General features: G+C 39.6%; 1 pseudogene; it reads left to right on the top strand.

Annotated features, from left to right (window-relative positions):
- Positions 1 to 592: 592 nt before the first annotated feature.
- On the top strand, positions 593 to 6107 carry LOC133863218 (GDSL esterase/lipase 1-like; annotated as a pseudogene).
- The last annotated feature ends 12912 nt before the right edge of the window (positions 6108 to 19019 follow it).

Here is a 19019-nt window from a genome sequence, read left to right as displayed (position 1 = left end):
CAATATAAAAAAATAACATAACATAAACTAGCCATGTCATGCCTTAAAATTTATGGAGCCGGGCCCCGGTTGTTGTGAACCACATTGGCGAACACTTGGAAGACGAAAAGCACATGGGCCCGTGCGAGAGTTACGTACAGAATGTGAATTACATAATAGAAGCTTGAAGTTGGTTTTTAATATTCAAGGATTAAAAAGGGACAAATTGAACTTCTAGAAAAAAGTTGACTATACAATGCAAAATGGTGCAACACCATTTTTCAACTTTATTTTCACATTTTTCAAATATAATCAACATCAAAATATTTTAATTTTTTATTTTATTTTTCATATCATATTAATTATTTTTTATTACTATTTAAATAAAAAATTTCACTACAATATAAAACTTTATTTTTTTATATAATTTTTTTTTACTTTATGTCATATCTATTTATTTTTAATAACTCTAAAATTAACTTCCCACTATTATGTTGTAAATAAGACTTTGCCAAACATACCCATACGTCACTATAAAGGTGTCATCTTGTTCTTGAATCCTCACCAAATATCAGCCTGATTACACACAGACGCAGCCCTGAAAGAAGACAAAATGGCAACCCCCACAAAGCTATACACCTTATGTTCTATGCTACTAGCTTTCCTCTTTCCTTTCTCGGCGTCTGTTCAGTTGGATGGCGGTAAACTATGCCTGCCCGAAAAACATGCTTCCTTATTCATCTTTGGGGATTCCTTCTTCGATGCTGGAAACAATAACTATATCAACACCACTATCGATTTCCAGGCAAATTTTGGCCCGTACGGTGAAACCTTCTTTATGTACCCCACCGGTATATAGATTTTCCAATGGGCGTATAATTCAAGATTTCATTGGTAATATATTTGCTACGTCTCATTTTCTTTAAGATCTTGTTGTTGTTAAATTGACTGTTAAAGCTTTGTTGCAGCTGAGTATGCAATGTTGCCCTTAATTACACTGTATCTAAATCCTGGTTATCATCGTTGTATTGATGGGGCAAACTTCGCGTCAGCCGGAGCTGGTGCTCTTGTTGAAACTCACCAAGGATCGGTATGTGATCTTTCACATTAGCAATGGCTCCTTATATCAGTAGAGGAGTTGTTCTAGCAACATAGTGCTCAGATTCCAAATCCTTGCATAGGCCTCATGACTTGCTTTTGGTTATTCTTCAACAATATATATTATCAAATGAGAGGGTTGAATGAGTAGAAGAAAACTAATCTTCTGTATTGAATTAATAATCTGAGTACAATCAGAAGGTTTATATACAATACAAGAAATACACGTGCCTAACTATCTTCTAATTAACTATAGATACACATGTTGTATCTCATTACAACTGACAGCTGTATAACAGAAATACAGATACGAATTAAGCAAAAGACACGTGCTATATACATCAATACTCCCCCTCAAGATGGACTATGAATATCATGAACAGACATCTTGGACAAAAGCTTATGAAAAAGAGAGTTCCCAAGAGCTTTAGTAAAGACATCTGCTATCTGATTTTGAGAGGAAATATGGAGCGTTTTGACGAGACCAAGCTGAATTTTCTCACGAATAAAATGGCAATCAATATCAATGTGCTTGGTACGCTCGTCGAAAACTGGATTTGCTGCAATGTGTAAAGCAGCTTGACTGTCACAAAACAAAGTAGCTGGATGAGGATGCTCAATCTGAAAATCATGAAGTAAATTGAATAACCAAAGGAGCTCACAACCAGTAGAAGACATGGAACGGTACTCAGATTCTGTAGAGGATCTAGAGACCATTTGTTGTTTCTTGGACTTCCAAGAGATTATGGAAGTGCCAAGAAACACACAAAATCCAGTGATGGACCGACGGGTATCATAGCACCCTGCCCAGTCGGCGTCACAAAAGGCCTTAAGCTTGAAATCAGATTGAGCAGAAAAAAATAAACCTTGACCAGGAGCATGCTTCACATATCGAAGAACCCTGTAGGCAGCATCAAGGTGAGGCTGTCTAGGCTTGTCCATGAACTGGCTTAAGGTCTGGACAGAATAAGCCAAATCTGGCCGACTGAGAGTCAAGTAAAGAAGGCGACCAATAAGCCTTCTATAAGAGGTAGGATCAGGCAAAAGAGTACCAGCATCTCTAGAAAGCTTCAAATTCTGTTCCATGGGAAAAGAAACTGGTTTAGAAGCTAACAAACCAGAATCTTGGAGGATCTCTAATGCATACTTTCTCTGTGAAACAGAAATACCCATGGAGGAACGAGAAATCTCAAGACCCAAAAAAAATTTAAGTGAACCAAGGTCCTTAAGACAAAACTTAGCATTCAAGTCTGCAATGAGAGAATTAACTGCGGCAACATCATTGCTAGTAATAGCAATATCATCAACATACACCAATAAACCAATGAAGAGAGAACCTTGAGCTTTAGTAAACAAAGAGTAATCCGCTTTTGATTGAGAGAAACCAAGATCAAGCAATGCAGTAGAAAGCTTATAAAACCATTGCCGAGATGCTTGTTTCAATCCATATAGAGATTTGGTTAACTTGCAAACTTTAGACTCCCCCTTACTCTTAAAACCGGGAGGTAAAACCATGTAAACTTCTTCATCTAAATCACCATGAAGAAAAGCATTGTTTACATCAAGTTGATGCAAAACCCAAAGCTTAGCAGCTGCAACAGCAAGAAAGGTCCGAACAGTAGTCATTTTTGCGACAGGGGAAAATGTTTCATGATAATCCAATCCTTCACTTTGAGTGTACCCTTTAGCAACGAGACGGGCTTTGTATCTTTCTATACTATCATCAGCCCGATATTTGATTTTATAGACCCATTTACATCCAATTGGATGCTTGTTTGGAGGTAAATCTGTGACAACCCAAGTGTTGTTTTCCTCAAGACTGCAATCTCTTTGCTCATAGCATCACACCAATGTGGATGCTTGACGGCTTGATGATAGAATTGAGGCTCAACAGTAGAGGAAATAGAGAGACAAAAATATTTGTAGGAAGGAGAAATATGATCATAAGAAATGGAAGAAGACAGAGGAAAAGGAATTCCTAAAGAAACTGCGGAAGTTGAATCTGAATCCTTAGAAGCCGAAGGGGGTAATGTAGAAGCCATGTGACAATGATACTGCTGCAAGTAAGTTGGAGGATGACTGATTCTGGTTTATTTGCGAAAATTGGCAGTGGAATCTGTGGGAGGAAAATCAGAATTATAGGAATAGAATCTGCTATAGGAGAAGCAGAATCATAAACAATAGGAGGAGAAGTATGAGGAAAAACATGAAGATCAGAGGAGAGATTAGGGGAAACAACAAATGAAGGATCATCAAAAGGAATAGGAAAGGACACAGAAACAGGATCATGAGCAAGGCAAGGCAAGAGTGAAGTAGAAGCAAAAGGAAAAATGTTTTCATGAAAGATAACATTTCTAGAAACAAAAACAGATTTGGTTTGAAGATTGTAGAGCTTGTAACCTTTAGTGGCATAAGGGTAGCCAATAAAGATACAAGGAATGGCACGAGCATCAAACTTAGTTCGATTTCGAAGCAAAGTAGATGCATAAGCTAAGCAACGAAAAACCTTAAGATGGGAATAAGAAGGAGGTGTGGAAAACAATAGCTCATGGGGTGATTTATTAGAGAGATTAGGAGTTGGAATTCGGTTAATGAGGTGAGTAGCAGTAAGGACACAATCAGCCCAAAATTCCAAAGGCAAGTGAGCTTGAAAACGCAAGGACCTAGCCACATTTAAGAGGTGTTGATGTTTCCTTTCAATAACAGAATTTTGTTGAGGGGTTTCAACACAACTTAATTGGTGTATAGATCCTTGTTGAGCAAAAAAATATGACATTTGGAATTCAGCACCATTGTCAGATCGTAAACACTTTATTTTGAGCTGAAATTGAAAGAAAGCTTGAAGAACAGAACGAATTTGTGATTTGTGTTTCAGAACATGCACCCAAGTAAAACGACTAAAATCATCAACAATAGTGAGAAAGAAAATAGCACAATTTATTGATTTGGTGGAGAAAGGTCCCCAAATATCACAATGTATCAAATCAAATGGGGAATGAGAAACAAAAGTGCTACTTGAAAAGGGCAACTTATGTTGCTTGGCAAGTGGACAAATTGTACAAACATTGTCTGAATCACAAGTAATAGAAGGTACAAGTTGATGCAACAAATTTATTCTAGAAGAAGAAGGGTGGCCTAAACGATAATGCCAAATATCAGCATGTGAAGGAGTCTTTATTGAAGTAGAGAAAAACCGAGATTGATGTGGAAGCAACTGGGAATTGTTTGCAGAATCCAGCTTAGATGAAGGAAGCAAGTAGTACAATCCATGATGCTCCTTACCCACCCTAATCGTTTTCCAAGGGCTCAAACTCTGTATAAAGCAAAAACCATAGAGAAAAATGAAGCAACAACATATTTGTTTAATGAGTTTGCTTGCAGAAAGAAAATTAAAAGTGAAAGAAGGCACACACAAAACATTAGAAAGAATGAGAGTTTCAGAAATTTGTACAATGCCTATATGAGTAACAGAAGCAAAAGCACCATTAGGTAATTGAACACATGTGGAGACAACACTAGTAATTTTCGTGAAAAAGGAAGGAGAACAGATCATGTGATCTGTAGCTCCTGTATCAACAATCCAGGGAGTCTTTTGTAAAGGATGTTTCGAAGGGTGATGTGAAATGGTGGAAGAAAAAACAGAATGTATTGGGTTAAGAGTGAAAATACCAGATGTGAATGGACCTGTTATCTGTGTATTCGGATTAGCAGCCGAATGAGCAGAAGCAATGGGAACACCACTTGGACCAACAGGTTGAGCAACAGACTGATATATATATATATATATATATATATATATATATATATATATATATATATATATATATATATATATATATATATATATATGATGTGTGCTAACAAGTCCATTGATATTTCCTGAAATAAATTTCTTTCCCCACATGTGATAGACCTACGGACTCAACTAAGTTTTTTCAAGAACTTGGCTAGGCAGTTTAGGAAAAAACAAGGCGACGAAGAAGCCAAGACATTTTTGGGCAGAGCAGTTTACATAATTAACATTGGAGGCAACGATTATTCAATCCCTTTTACTACAAACTCCAGTGTGCTTCAATCCATTTCTCAAGAAGAATTTGTTGATATGGTGATCGGCAACTTGACAATTGTGATCAAAGTAACAAAAATTATCCCCATTCAACAAAATTATTACGAAATTATTTTCTTTTTCCATTCCATCTTAGTTATAATCGCATCTTGATGTGCTAAGAAATATATAAGAAAGGACGAAGGAAATTCGGGTTTCTGAGCATGCCGCCATTGGGTTGTTTACCATTCACGAGAGCACTGAAAGCGGGAAATACTGGTACATGCCTAGATGGAATGACAGCACTGGCAAAACTGCATAATAAAGCACTTCTAAAGTCCTCCAGAAGCTAGAGCGTCAGCTCAATGGATTCAGATATTCAATTGCCGATGGGTACACTGCTTTTAGTGAAAGAATAAATAACCCTTCAAAATATGGTATGTCATGCCCATTTTTGTCGGACAAGGATCCTCTGAAGTACAAATCAACTAGAGAAATCCAGTTAGTTTTATTTGAGGGGTAATATTGCATTTTCATGTTTCATGAAAATGCAATATTACCCCTAAAATAAGACTAACTAGATCCCCTAGCCTCCGGTTCATTTGAACGGGAGAGAATTCAAATGCATTTTTGTCATATGAATTAAATAAATCTCTTCATTGGTTTTTTTTTTTTTAATTTTTTTTTGCTTTTACATCGATCCTAATGTTATATATTAATATTATCTTTGCTGTAATTATGTTGTGAAGGGTTCAAGGAAGGAAAGATTGCATGCTGTGGAAGCGGTCCATACAGAGGAATACTGAGTTGTGGAAGAATAAGATCAGTGAAAGGGTATGAATTATGTGAGAATGTTAGTGAATATGTATTCTTTGACTCTGCTCATCCGTCTGAAAGGGCAAACCAGCAAATCGCTAAGCTGATGTGGAGCGGAACTTCCAATGTTACTGGAGCTTACAATCTTAAAGCTTTGTTTGAATTCTAACGAATGTTAGATTTGATAAGGAACGAGCGAATTATAAATGTTATTATAAAAATAAAAATAAACAAAAATAAAAATAAAAAACGAAGAAGAGAAAATTAAGGTATATATGAATCATATGATGGATCACACCAACAGACTGAATTTAATAAATATGTTGTGTAATTCAAATCCTCACATCTTACTCTCAACATTTGGAATGTACACTAAACTAACGATTGACTTTACTATTTCCAAATTAAATATTTTTGATGTAGATGTTTGTTCAAGTAATGCATTGATCGAAGTTTTATTTATTGATGAAGTTGTTCCAAGTTTGTTTTGAATTTTGAGGAGAATCAAGATTATAATTCTAGTTTTTGTTGAGTATTGGAACAAATGCGTGCTATATATTTAATTAATTGGGTTGGCTTTCATTTGTGAGGAGAGTCTCAACTCCAGGAGTAATAATAAGAATAAGCAATTAATATGCACTAGTCTCTAACCCGCGCATAGCGTAGGTTTCTGAAGAAAATATTACTGATATTTCATTGCAAAAACTAACAATCATACAAATTAGGGCCCAAAAAGCCCTAAATAACTAAAGACAGCTACTTTAAGTCTAATACAGATAGCACAAGTTTTCATTGCAACTGAATTTTAAAAGGTGGTTTTCTTTTCGAATTGTCTTGAGAGAAAATAGTAAATAATAATAATAATAATTAAGAAGAATTAAGAAAAATAAAATAAAGGTTATACAAAAATTCATTAAATTCAAACAACCGTTTTATTTTGCCATATGATGATGGTTGAGTGCAAGGAATTAAACCAACTTTTAAGAAAAGAAAAAACATGCATAAATGGTTCTTGTAACAATTAAACCAATTGTCCAAAACTTTTTATTGAAAGAGAGAGAGAACAGGAACGTTTATGATTAGCATAGTCCTCTCTCTAAGTTTTTCTCTCTGACGAGATCAAAGAGGTGAGTGTTATCTGAAAGATTTGAATATGTGATGGATTGGCAAGTTACCAATTCCATATGTTGATCTTTGTATTTATAGAAAATATGGATTTACACGTGACCTCTCTGTTGAAGAGTTTGAGCTAAAGTAAATTACATTTGAATTTTGAACTTACAGTAATCTATGCTAACTAAATATAACCGCTGATGATTATCTTATTTTTGAATCTCTTGATAATCTCTGAATGGAATCCGAATGTGGTGTTACATTCGTATGTGATAGAAGTAATAGAGTTTCAGCTATATTGAAGTTCTCATGTAGTTGAGCCATTGAAGGTGATAGAGTTGCAACTGCATTCAATTTCTCATGCAGTTGCGCCTTATGTGGGGAAACATTATCTGCACGTGGTGAGCCCATTGATGGCATAGGACTTATGTTAATAGCCCACCTCAAGTTGATAGGGGGTCCAACGATTAACAACTTGGACTTGAGAGTGAGGAACCGTGCAGAAGAAAGGCCTTTGGTGAAGATATCTGCAATTTGATCATGGGTAGAAATGAACCGAATCGATATGTCTCGATTGATGACCTTTTCGCGGACAAAATGATAATCCACCTTTATATGTTTTGTACGTGCATGATACACAGGATTATTTGCCAAGGAGAGTGCACTAACATTGTCACACCAGAGAACCGGTTCAAGAGGAAGAGAAACATGGAGATCTTTAAACAGTATACGAAGCCAATATAGTTCAGTGGTTGCAATAGCTAAAGAGCAGTATTCAGCCTCAGTGCTAGACCTGGAGACAACCAGTTGTTTCTTCGTACTCCAAGAGATCAAGCATAAGTCGAGGAACACTGCAAAACCATATGTAGACAGACGATCATCTGGGTCACCAGCCCAGTCAGAATCATAAAAAGCATTTAGTTGTAGAGCGGATTTAGAATACCATAGGTCGTGATCAATAGAACCCTTCAAATAGCGGAGTACACGCTTAGCGGCTGAGAGATGAACATCTGTGGGAGAATGAAGATGCTAGCAAAGTTGGTTCATAGAAAAGATCTCTGGTCGAGTCAAAGTGCAGTACTGCAAAGCACCTACAACATGTCGATAAATAGAGGGATCATCTAGAGGAGTACCATCATAGCGGGATAATTTGGAGGCAGAAGAGCACGGTGATTTGGTTGGTTTTGCTCCATCCATATGAGTTCATGTGAGTATATCAGTGATGTACTTCCTTTGATAGAGATGGAGTCCATGTGAGCTACGGCTTACTTGAATTCCCAAGAAGAAACTAAGAGGACCCAAGTCCTTAAGAGGGAATTCTTGCTGTAATTTACAAATCAGAGAAGTAAGAGCCAAGGGGTGAGTACCTATAAGTATAATATCATCCACATACATGAGCATGTAAATCTGCACTGCACCAGAGATTAAAACAAATAGAGAATAGTCCACAAGTGATGCTGTAAAGCCAATATCAAGGAGAAAAGTAGATAAGCGTGTGAACCAAGCTCAAGGAGCTTGTTTTAAACCATTAATAGCCTTGTGAAGACGGCATACAAAATCAGGTTGGTTCTTGTCATGAAACCCTTGAGGTTGTTCCATATATACCTCTTCAGCTAAGTGACCATGAAGAAATGCGTTTGACACATCCAATTGGCAAATGCTCCAAGAAAATTGAACTGCAATTGACAAGAAAATGCGGATGCTAGAGGGCTTGATCGCAGGACTAAAAGTTTCCATATAATCAACACCACATTATTGATCAAAGCCTTTAGCAACCAATCTGGCTTTAAATCTTTCAATCGAACCATCGGCTAGCCGTTTAACTTTATAGACCCACTTATTATGAATGATATTCTGAGAGAGAGGTCTAGGACATAAAGACCAAGTACCGTTAGACATTAATGCATCAAACTCAAGTTGCATTGCCACCTGCCAATGAGGGTGATGGACAGCTTTGCTATAGCAAGTTGGTTCAACTTCCTACAGTGTGGTGTGATGGCAAATGAGGGGATACTTGGTGGTTTGAAAGAGTTTAAAGTCAAGAAAGGTTTTGGGGCAGAGAGAGCCTGTTTTAGATCTTGTTACCAAAGGGTGTGATGAGGAAACAACAGAAGAAGGAAGGGTAGAAACAAGATCTAATGAGGATGGAGGAGGAATATTTATGGCAGTAGGTACTGAGATGATAGGAGAGGTAATGGGAGAAGCAGCTACATCTGGGAGTCCAGGAGTAGAATCTGATGGCATAGGAATATGGATGGCAGTAGGTACTGAGATGCTAGGGGAGGTACCAGGAGAAGCAGATGCATCCGGGAGTCCAGGAGCAGAATCTGAGGGTTGGGCAGGGGAAATGGGTACTGATACAGAGATATTAGGAGGAAAGACAGCAGATATAATAGGAAGAGAAGGATTAATAAAGAAAGGAGAATCACCCGCAGCATAGAGCTTGGATGGAAGTTGAGAAGAAGCTGTATCCTTTGCTGGAAATTTAGTTTCGTCAAAAAAAAAATTGACGTTTGTCTAGAGAAGCTCTGATACCATGAATGATTTGAATATGTGATGGATTGGCAAGTTACCAATTCTATATGTTGATCTTTGTATTTATAGAAAATATGGACTTACATGTGAACTCTTTGTTGGAGAGTTTGAGCTAAAGTAAATTACATTTTAATTTTGAACTTACAGTAATCTATGCTAACTAAATATAACAGCTGATGATTATCTTATTTTTGAATCTCTTGATAATCTCTGAATGGAATCCGAATGCAGTGTTACATTCGTATATGATAGAAGTAATAGAGTTTCAGCTGTATTTCAGCTCTCGTCTAGTTGAGCCTTCGAAGGTGATAGAGTTGCAACTGCATTCAATTTCTCATGCAGTTGCGCCTTATGTGGGGAAACATTATCTGCATGTGGTGAGTCCACTGATGGCATAGGACTTATGTTAACATTATCGTCTCCTCTCTCGTCAGCTAGGACTAGTGAGTCCATTCCTTTTCGGAGGAGTGTGTATTGGCTTTTGTTTTGTTTTTTTTCCTTTGATGGCAGACCTGCTTGAATCCTTGTGGGGGCAAATGACCCTCACGAAATGGGGAGAAAGTAGGGATTACAATAACGGAGGATGAAACTGCGGAGTTACGAATGAAGAGTGGAAGATGTCTGATTGGAAGGCTTATGTCTAAGAGGCGCATGCAACAGGAAGCCTTTCGACTACTGATGTCGCGGTTGTGGAAGACTATGGACAATGTGGTGTTCAAAGAGCTTCATGAAAATCTCTAGCTTATTGAATTTTCCATAGAGTTCGACAAGCACCGGGTTAAAGATGGACGACCATGGTTGTTCAATGACAGTTTCCTCGTGCTGATCGAAGGAGATTGAAGATAGGATTCCACCAACACAAATGGACTTTACACATTCTCCATTCTGGGTCCAAGTGCACGAGATACCTCTTATGTGCATGAACCGCGAGATAGGGACCAAGATTGGGGCAACCTTAGGATCGAGTGGTGGAGGATGTGGGGGTAATGGGAGATGGAGTTGGGTGGGGTCATTGCCTATGCATCAGGGTCCACCTGGACTTGACAAAACCATTGGATATATAGGGACACACACTCAACCTCAATGGGAAATCTGTTTGGGTGACCTTCAAATACGAGAAGTTACCCCAATTTTGTTATATGTGTGGACGAATCTTCCATGCACAACAGAGCTGCACCGACAGAGGAGGAGTCCGGTTAAATGATGCATGATGCACCAGCCAAGCAATGGGGGATTTGGTTGAGAGCCGATGATCTTCGATACAAGAAGAGCAGACCAATGTGGGCAGACTCAGGGCCAACCGGAAGCAAAAATGGTGGGAACGCTTCCTCGATGTAAAGATATTCCAAAGTCCAGCGACGGTTGACAGCATCCCGAGGAGCATTAACCCGGATCCACAAATCACGGAGCCCAATCAAGTCGACACCAATTCGTGAAAGGAAAGCATTCAAACCAGGAAGGATTCTGGGCACAATTCGCGAGAACGTATTTCCGCTACCAATGTGGAGGAGTTATTAGTCATCCCAAAGGAAACAATTATGGCAGATTGTATGGAGGTTAGTAATTATGACCAATCTATTACGCCAAAAATCATGGGAGTGGAATCTTTGGAGATAGTCAGGGAGGTGGTAGGCACCAACTCTCATTCGGATTGGAATAGGGAAATGATTTTTTTTACATCATATTACTCTACATCAATCCTATACCAAGACACAAAGAGTATGGGCCCTATGCATGTGGATCCCATATATGTAGGTCCTATTTACATGGGTCTCATACCTAATGTGTCTTGATGTAGGATTGATGTAAGAATAACACTTCGCATTGAAATAATGGTAACGTGGAATACTCGAGCTCACATGGGCCACGTGGTGGCATATCCCAAACAAAGAGTACAATAGAGCATAGGGTCTCTGGGCCAATTACACACATACCCGAGAATGCCATGCAACTGCATGCTACTGCATCATGACAAGAAGAAAATGCCCTCACTGCTGTTTTAACATATGTGCATGAAGGATCTCTACGCAAGTGGAAAAGGAAGGCCCGTGAGACCCGAGCCAAAAATAATATGGCTCTCACTGGTAAACGCAAGCAGGCTGACCCACACACGGCTACCCAATTCCTCAGGGGGCCAAGCTGAAGAAAAGTCAGACCATGGGGAAGGAAGATTCAACGTTGGCATTGGGGAAGGTTGTGATATAGCCCCGTCCGCCGCAATGAGTCTGTTAAACTGGAACTGTCGAGGGCTTGAGAACCCTCGGACAGTTCGTGATCTTCACCAAATGGTGAAAGAGAAGAAACCCCAATTCTTGTTCCTCATGGAAACTCCGTGCACAAAGACACCCCTCGAAAGACTAAGGACAAGGCTCTGTTTTAAGGGCCTGTTTGTTGTGGATTCAATTGGAAGAAATGGGAGTTTAGCTCTATTATGGAAGGAAGAGCGGGAATTGGATATCTACAATTATTCCAAGGTACCACATAAATGTTCTTGTAAAGGCGAAAGATGGTAAGCAATTGTGGCGACTTACATGATTTTATGGCCACGTAGCTGCACCCCGAAAGTGAAGGAAGAGTGGAATCGTGGGATTTACTAAAACACATTAAATCTCTTGAACTAGCCCTGCGGCTATGAGTGGGAGATTTCCATGAAATAGTACTGGAGCAATCGGAGAAGGTAGGGGAGGCAATCCGAAGGGAAGCTCAAATGGAGGATTGTGACATCCCACATTGCCTGGAGTGAGGATGTGCTTATGTGTATATTCGCACGTTTCTTGACACAACGAGTTTTAAAGCTGTGATGGTCATAAACCTATCAGAACTTTGCAGTTAATCTTGTTTCTACCAGAGTAGTACCACGATGGGTGACCTCCTAGGGAGGCAATCTGAAGGGAAGCTCAAATGGAGAATTGTGACGTCTCACATTGCCTGGGAATGGGGATGTGCTTATATGTATATTCGCACATTTCTTGACACAAGGCGTTTTAAAGTCGTGATGGTCATGACCCTATCAAAACTTCGCAGTTAATCGTGCTTCTGCGATAGTAGTACCACGATGGGTGACCTCCTGGGAAGTCTGGTTTGGAGGAGCCAAAAGCGGACAATATTGTGGTATGATTGTGACATCCCACATTGCCTGGGAATGGGGATGTGCTTATATGTATATTCGCACCCTTCTTGACACAACGCGTTTTAAAGTCGTGATGGTCATGAACCTATCAAAACTTCGCGGTTAATCGTGCTTCAAAAAGAGTAATACCAGGATGGGTTACCTCCTAGGAAGTCTGGTTCTGGGGAGTCAAAAGCAGACAATATTGTGCCATTGGGGGTGGTCATTACAGAGGGGTTCTGAGTAGCTTTGGAAAAATGTCAACTTCGAGACTTAGGCTACACGGGGCCATGGTCACTTGGAGTAATAAACGGCAGGATGGCAATTTCACCAAAGAAAGACTTGACCGGGCTGTAGCAAATATGGAGTGGTGCTCTCGGTTCCAAGTAGTGTCAGTTCATGTAATGGCGGCAAGGACTTCGGATCACAATCCTATTCTTGTAGAATTCAGTGAGTTGCCTCCTGAACCGCAGTCATATAAACACAATTTTAAATTTGAAGCCAGCTGGACAAAGGACAATGAATGAAAGGAGATTGTTGATTCGGCCTGGGCAAATGATATTATCGGTGGGGAACCAATGCAAGCTGTACAACGTCATTTATCTGCATGTCACCAGGCTTTATCCAGATGGAGTTGGAGGAAGTTTGGGAATGTGGAGGAACAACTAAAAAAGAAAACCAAGCTGCTGGTAGTACTACAATTGGATGACCGGAACACCCAATATTTTCACTCTTGGGCAAATCATCAACAGAAGACTAATAGTATCCACTGCATCACTGATGAAAATGGAAGAGAATGGAAAAAGAACAAGGAGATTAGTAGGGCTTTTATAACCTACTATGATAAATTATTCACCTCTCAAAGCCCGAAAGGAGTAGCAGCCTACCTATCCCATGTGGAAAGCCGATTTTCAGAGGCAATGATTGCCTCGCTGCAACCATTCACAACAGATGAAATCAGCAAAGTTCTATTCCAAATGCATCCGTTGAAGTCACCGGGAACTGATGGCTATTTAGCAGGATTCTATCAAAAGGCATGGACCACGGTGGGAAATGAGGTAATTAAGGCAGCTTTAGATTTCTTATATGGTGGCCTGTTTGATGCTAGTTTAAACTCAACCCATACTGTTCTTATTCCCAAAATTTCAAACCCTTCTAAGGTGACAGACTATATGCCTATAAGCCTTTGCAATGTGCTCTACAAGATCATTGCAAAGGCCTTGACAAACATGCTAAAATTAGTGTTGCCTCATATCATATCACCGTAAAAAAGTGCTAGTAAAGACCAAGAATTTAAATAAAAAATTTAGCAATTAGTAAATTTCATTAATTAAATAGATAGGACAGATAATTATATTCTAGGTAATAATTATTTGAGAAATGAATAAAATAAGATGGGGCAAACGTGCAATTTAGAAAGGTTAAAGGCTAGTATTAAAATAAGACCAAGGCTTTATCTTATCCATAGCCATGTGTGTGGCTAAGGATTACTTTGGGGAGATATTTATCTCCCCTCAACCTCACGCATCTACCCCCCCCCCCCCCCAAATTTCCTTTCTTTCCTTTCATTTTCTTTTACTCTTTGATTTCTTCCTTCTTCTCATCACACACTCACACCCTCTACATTTCCCTTCCTCTTTCTTTTCCTTTTTCCTTTCTTTCCTCTCTTCTCTCCCTCTCACACACAACCCAGCCCCTTCCCCCTCTTTCTTCTTCCTCTCTTTGTCTCTCTCTCACACTCACGCACACACACGGACCCATGAGAGAGTGTTGAGCTGAAAATGGAGGGTGAGCACCGGAGAACACAAGGCTAAGAGAGAGAGTCCAAAATGCAGAAACTGTGGGTAAGATTTCTCTTCCTTGTCTTCAATTTCACTTGTATTCTCTTGATTTTCTGTAAACTGGATGGGTCTCTTGAGTTGAGAAAATTGTGGGTTTTGCTTGGGACAAGCTTGGGACGAAATTTAGGGTTCTCCTTAGGTGGAAATTTATAGGTTCTCTTTTGTTTTGGTTTTCACCCGAAATGGGTTATGAATTTCGTGGTTTTGTAAGACTGATCTAGTTCCTTTGTGAAAATAATTTATTGACTTCTTAAACAAACTAAGTGTGTGTTTGTGTGCAAACAAATATCTTAGATGTGGAATTGAAATGACAAGATATTTGTTACGAAGTGGAAACTCTATGAAGAGAAAAAAAAAAACCACTCAGGGACAGCCAAACCCAGGAAATCCACTATCCAAAAACAAAGCTAGTTACAAGACACTCGTACTCACATAACCCTATGCAGTAGTCATACCTTTAACTCTAACGTGTAGCCCAACACGAACTCTTCCAAACCATATCTTCCACCTGAAAGGGTTTTTGATGGATTCCTTTACCTTAGGGCCAACCCCTGAGATAGACTTCATACAAACAATGAGCACACACCGGCAACAGCTTGAGAGCTAGCAGATCTTTGATTCTCCCAAAACACCCTCTCAAAGCACTATGGAATTCACCACCGAATTCTGTACAAAACACAGACCTAGAGCCCCCTATTTATAGGCTTCAAGAGACCTTGAAAACTGCTGAAAATTGGACTCTGTCTGTCGACCGTCCGGACGTAAGTTTGCCCCGTCAGGACGGGTTTCTGCAATATCCTTCAAAAACAGCGCATATCTTATCCTTATCAGATGTGCGTCCGAATGGCTTGACCGAGCGTCCGGACAGTCTTTACTGAAATCCTTTCCGCGTTCGAAGGAAATTCTGGAGTTATCTGAATTACTGTATATCATCCGGACGTGTTGCCGAGTCGTCCGGACGGCTTACAGATAATGAACATCATCCGGACGTGATGCCGAGTCGTCCGGACGGAATACTGAAACTTCCCAATCAGTGTCGATTTCTGAGAACAGACTTCTTGTAGAATACTGATTGACCGAGCGTCCGGATGGTGTGGCTCTGACATTCGGATGTCGTCAATGTTTATCTGTAGGACACTGCGGGGTGTCCAGATGCCTTCAAAGGCCCGTCCAGATGATTGCACAGGAATCGGTTCAATTGACTTGATTTTTGCACAGAACTCTTCATGGATAACATCTAGAAGCTTGTGAACAGTAGATGTCTGAATATATGAAGATTCCAATTTGAAAACCGACTATCCTATTAAAATGCAACCATTACAAAAAGTGTTTTTGTTTTAACCAGAATGTAGCCAATAAAAATACTAACAAACTCCCCCTTTGGCCATTCTGGGACAAAAACACTTGACCGGTTTGGAAATACATTCCCGGGCTAAACTCCAAATAAAATTGAAAAATACTCCCCCTTTTTGTCACACAATGATAAAGGGTAAACAGAATATGAAATTAAAATCATAAGTGTCTAAGCAGGCACCAAGTGTCAACCAAAATATAAAATTGTGCTAAAACTAAGATAAGAACAATAACAAAAAAAAATTACACTCAATCGTCATCATCATTTAGCTTGGGATGATGATATTTTAAGCACTCCTTTATGTCGATTTGGCTCTGCTCGACACATTCTCCAATAAGATTGACTTCCTGCTGAAGAGCTGTCGTGGAGGTCATAAGCTGTGCAAAGGCAGCCTCAATGTCAAAGGAGGGAGGTACCGCCTGCGAAGATGATGATGCAGCTGCTGTGGGGAGATCAGGTGGAGGCTGAGGAACAGCACCTTGAGCCTCGTGCCGCAACAGGATATTAGACTTCATGAGAATCGGTATGCCAAGAGGATCTGGAATCCGTGAGTAGGGCTCTGAGTCTGAAATGTCTAGCACGACCTGAAGGTAGATTCGAGTGATCAGACACCCAAACGATAGACTCGTGTTCTTCTCATCACGAACCTCGACCATCGTGTGCAAGATATGATTGCACAGGCAAAATGGAGTCCGCATCACAATGGCATATAGAAGGGTGGCCTTCTTGAGGGTCAACTCACTCCGTCAAGCTTGAGGCCAAAGATCTGTCACCACCAATTTTGATAAAAAACGGTGCATAGGAGCAAAGGCACCGATGTTGATCTGGGAGTGGAACTTGTCCTCACGCTGTGGCCTCGTCCCAAAGAAATCGTGGAGAAAATCAATGCTGGGAGCCTCAACAGGAAATGGAGTTCCGGAGACTGGCAGAATAGGGACCCCAATCACAGAATTGATAAGCTGGGGGTCTATCAGAATGGTCTGCCATCTGACCATAGTCTGCATGATCAGTCCACAATTATCATCTTGAGTGACGATCATATAGCCATAAAATTACCGTACTAGTCTGGGAAAGGCCTGGCATGCACAGTTGTAAAGGTACTCCCAGTTGTTCCCCAGGAGCTTCTGAGCAATAGGTAGTAGAACGGGGTCTCGCAGATCTGCGCGGAGAAGATTCCGCTCATATAGGACCTGTCATGATTGCATACGATGCAACGAGTCAGTAACTGATTCCTCAATTCTTTGTCTGACTCAGGGAGGAGAACTGTCTGCAGACATTATTTCTGGACAACAAAAAATATCACATACACAAATCCAAGAAAACATTAATTTCAGTTAGTCCAAAAAAAATTTGGGCATTATAACGGCTGTAAAATGAACTATCCAAAAATTTACGTCATCAATAAAACACAACCCAGACATATCAATAATTGAATAGACAAAATCTCAACTCAATTAATAGTTTATTTTGAGAAAAACTACATATTAAACTCAACATAGTAAACCTTAATAAAACACCTATTTTAAGCAAGAAAACTTAAAGGGGTAATTACCTTTTTCCCCCATGAACTACCAACTTTTGCGTAAAGCCCCCACAAACTACCAACTCGACCAAAATAGAGCATTCAACTACCAAAGACAACCCTTTTCCCCCCTTCCGTCAGTCAGAGGGGTTAAAACAAATGGTCAACGGGTCACATGACCGTCACACGCCATTTTACCCTCATTTTCTTCCTCTTTTCCCCCCATGAACTACCACCATCTTCCAAGATGCCCCCATGTAAAATGGCACATGACGGTCACATGACCCGTTGACCGTTTGTTATAACCCCTCTAACTGACGGAAGAGGGGAAAATGGTTGACTTTGGTAGTTGAATGCTCTATTTTGGTCGACTTGGTAGTTTGCGGGGGCTTTACGCAAAAGTTGGTAGTTCATAGGAGGAAAAAGTAACTACCCCAAACTTAAAAATAAAGTAGTAAAAGAGTAAGAATATACCTAGGGTGGAGACAAACTACAGATTTGACACGTGCACTAAAGAGTTTTGCATAAAAACACGGAGAAAAAAAGCATAAGACGACAAAATCTAACCAAAAGGAGCCCAACAAGAAAGCTGAGGCAGGGGGAGAAAAGGATTTAACCCTATAGGGTTCACCGTCCGGACGGAACATAAGTAACGTCCGGACGTTGTGCCATGTAAACGGTTGTGAAAACACGGCCGTCCGGATGATAACCAAAAAAGTCCGGACGAAGAACTCGTATCGTCCGGACAACCAGAATATACGTCCGGACGTTCAGGAAAACCGTCCGAACCTCCCCAAACATACCGTCTGGACGCTTCACACAAAGGAAATCTCAAAGAGAGGAAAAAGAATAGCAAAATATTTCCCAGATAATTTTCAGAACAAGCATGTATATACCACTGATATCTTAGTTTAATTAACAGTTCAAACATATCCCAGTATATAAGTGAGAGTTAATTTTTAAAAATCACAAGAATTTCCCAACAAAAGGATATTTCAATAGACAACTTAACTCAAGCAATGCGTGTGTGTGTGAAGGCTTTCTCAATAAGGTATGAAGGTCACTGATATGACTGAAAACACCCGGATTTTCTAAACAAAAGAGAAAATCAATGCTAGATCAATCAAAAATCAAACCTTATATTACTAGGGCCTAGTCACCTTCATCCGATATACTCCCCCTAAGTTGTAGCACTTTTCTTTTTTCTATGTCCTTTAGTGAATGTCTATTTCCGCAATGATGTGATCACTGACTATTTCTTTAGGGACTAGATCAATAACAGATTTATAGCAGTGGATCTTTTTATCCATATTTATTTCAAATTGAATGCTTTTTATCACTTAGTGCTGCAACCTAGAAAGAATGCCAGAATTTATGGGTTCTATGTACAACTAGCGAGTTGGTCAATTTAACCATCTTGGCAGAGCAAAATCTCTCTTATAAAAAATCAGAAGTTAAAAGTCAGAAGAGAGATACAAATACATTAACGGAGCCTAGGAAAGTGCATATTTTGTATCGCAAGAGAAAAGCAACGACCTATTATGGATGCCAACTGGAAAACTTTGCAAATTAAAAAAAAAAAAAAAAAACTCTCAGTTATATAAAGG

Source organism: Alnus glutinosa, chromosome 3 (genome assembly GCF_958979055.1).
Source record: "Alnus glutinosa chromosome 3, dhAlnGlut1.1, whole genome shotgun sequence".
In the NCBI taxonomy this organism is placed as follows: Eukaryota; Viridiplantae; Streptophyta; class Magnoliopsida; order Fagales; family Betulaceae; genus Alnus; species Alnus glutinosa.
The sequence above is the reverse complement of the archived record's forward strand: the minus strand, read 5'-3'. Positions and strand labels throughout refer to the sequence as shown.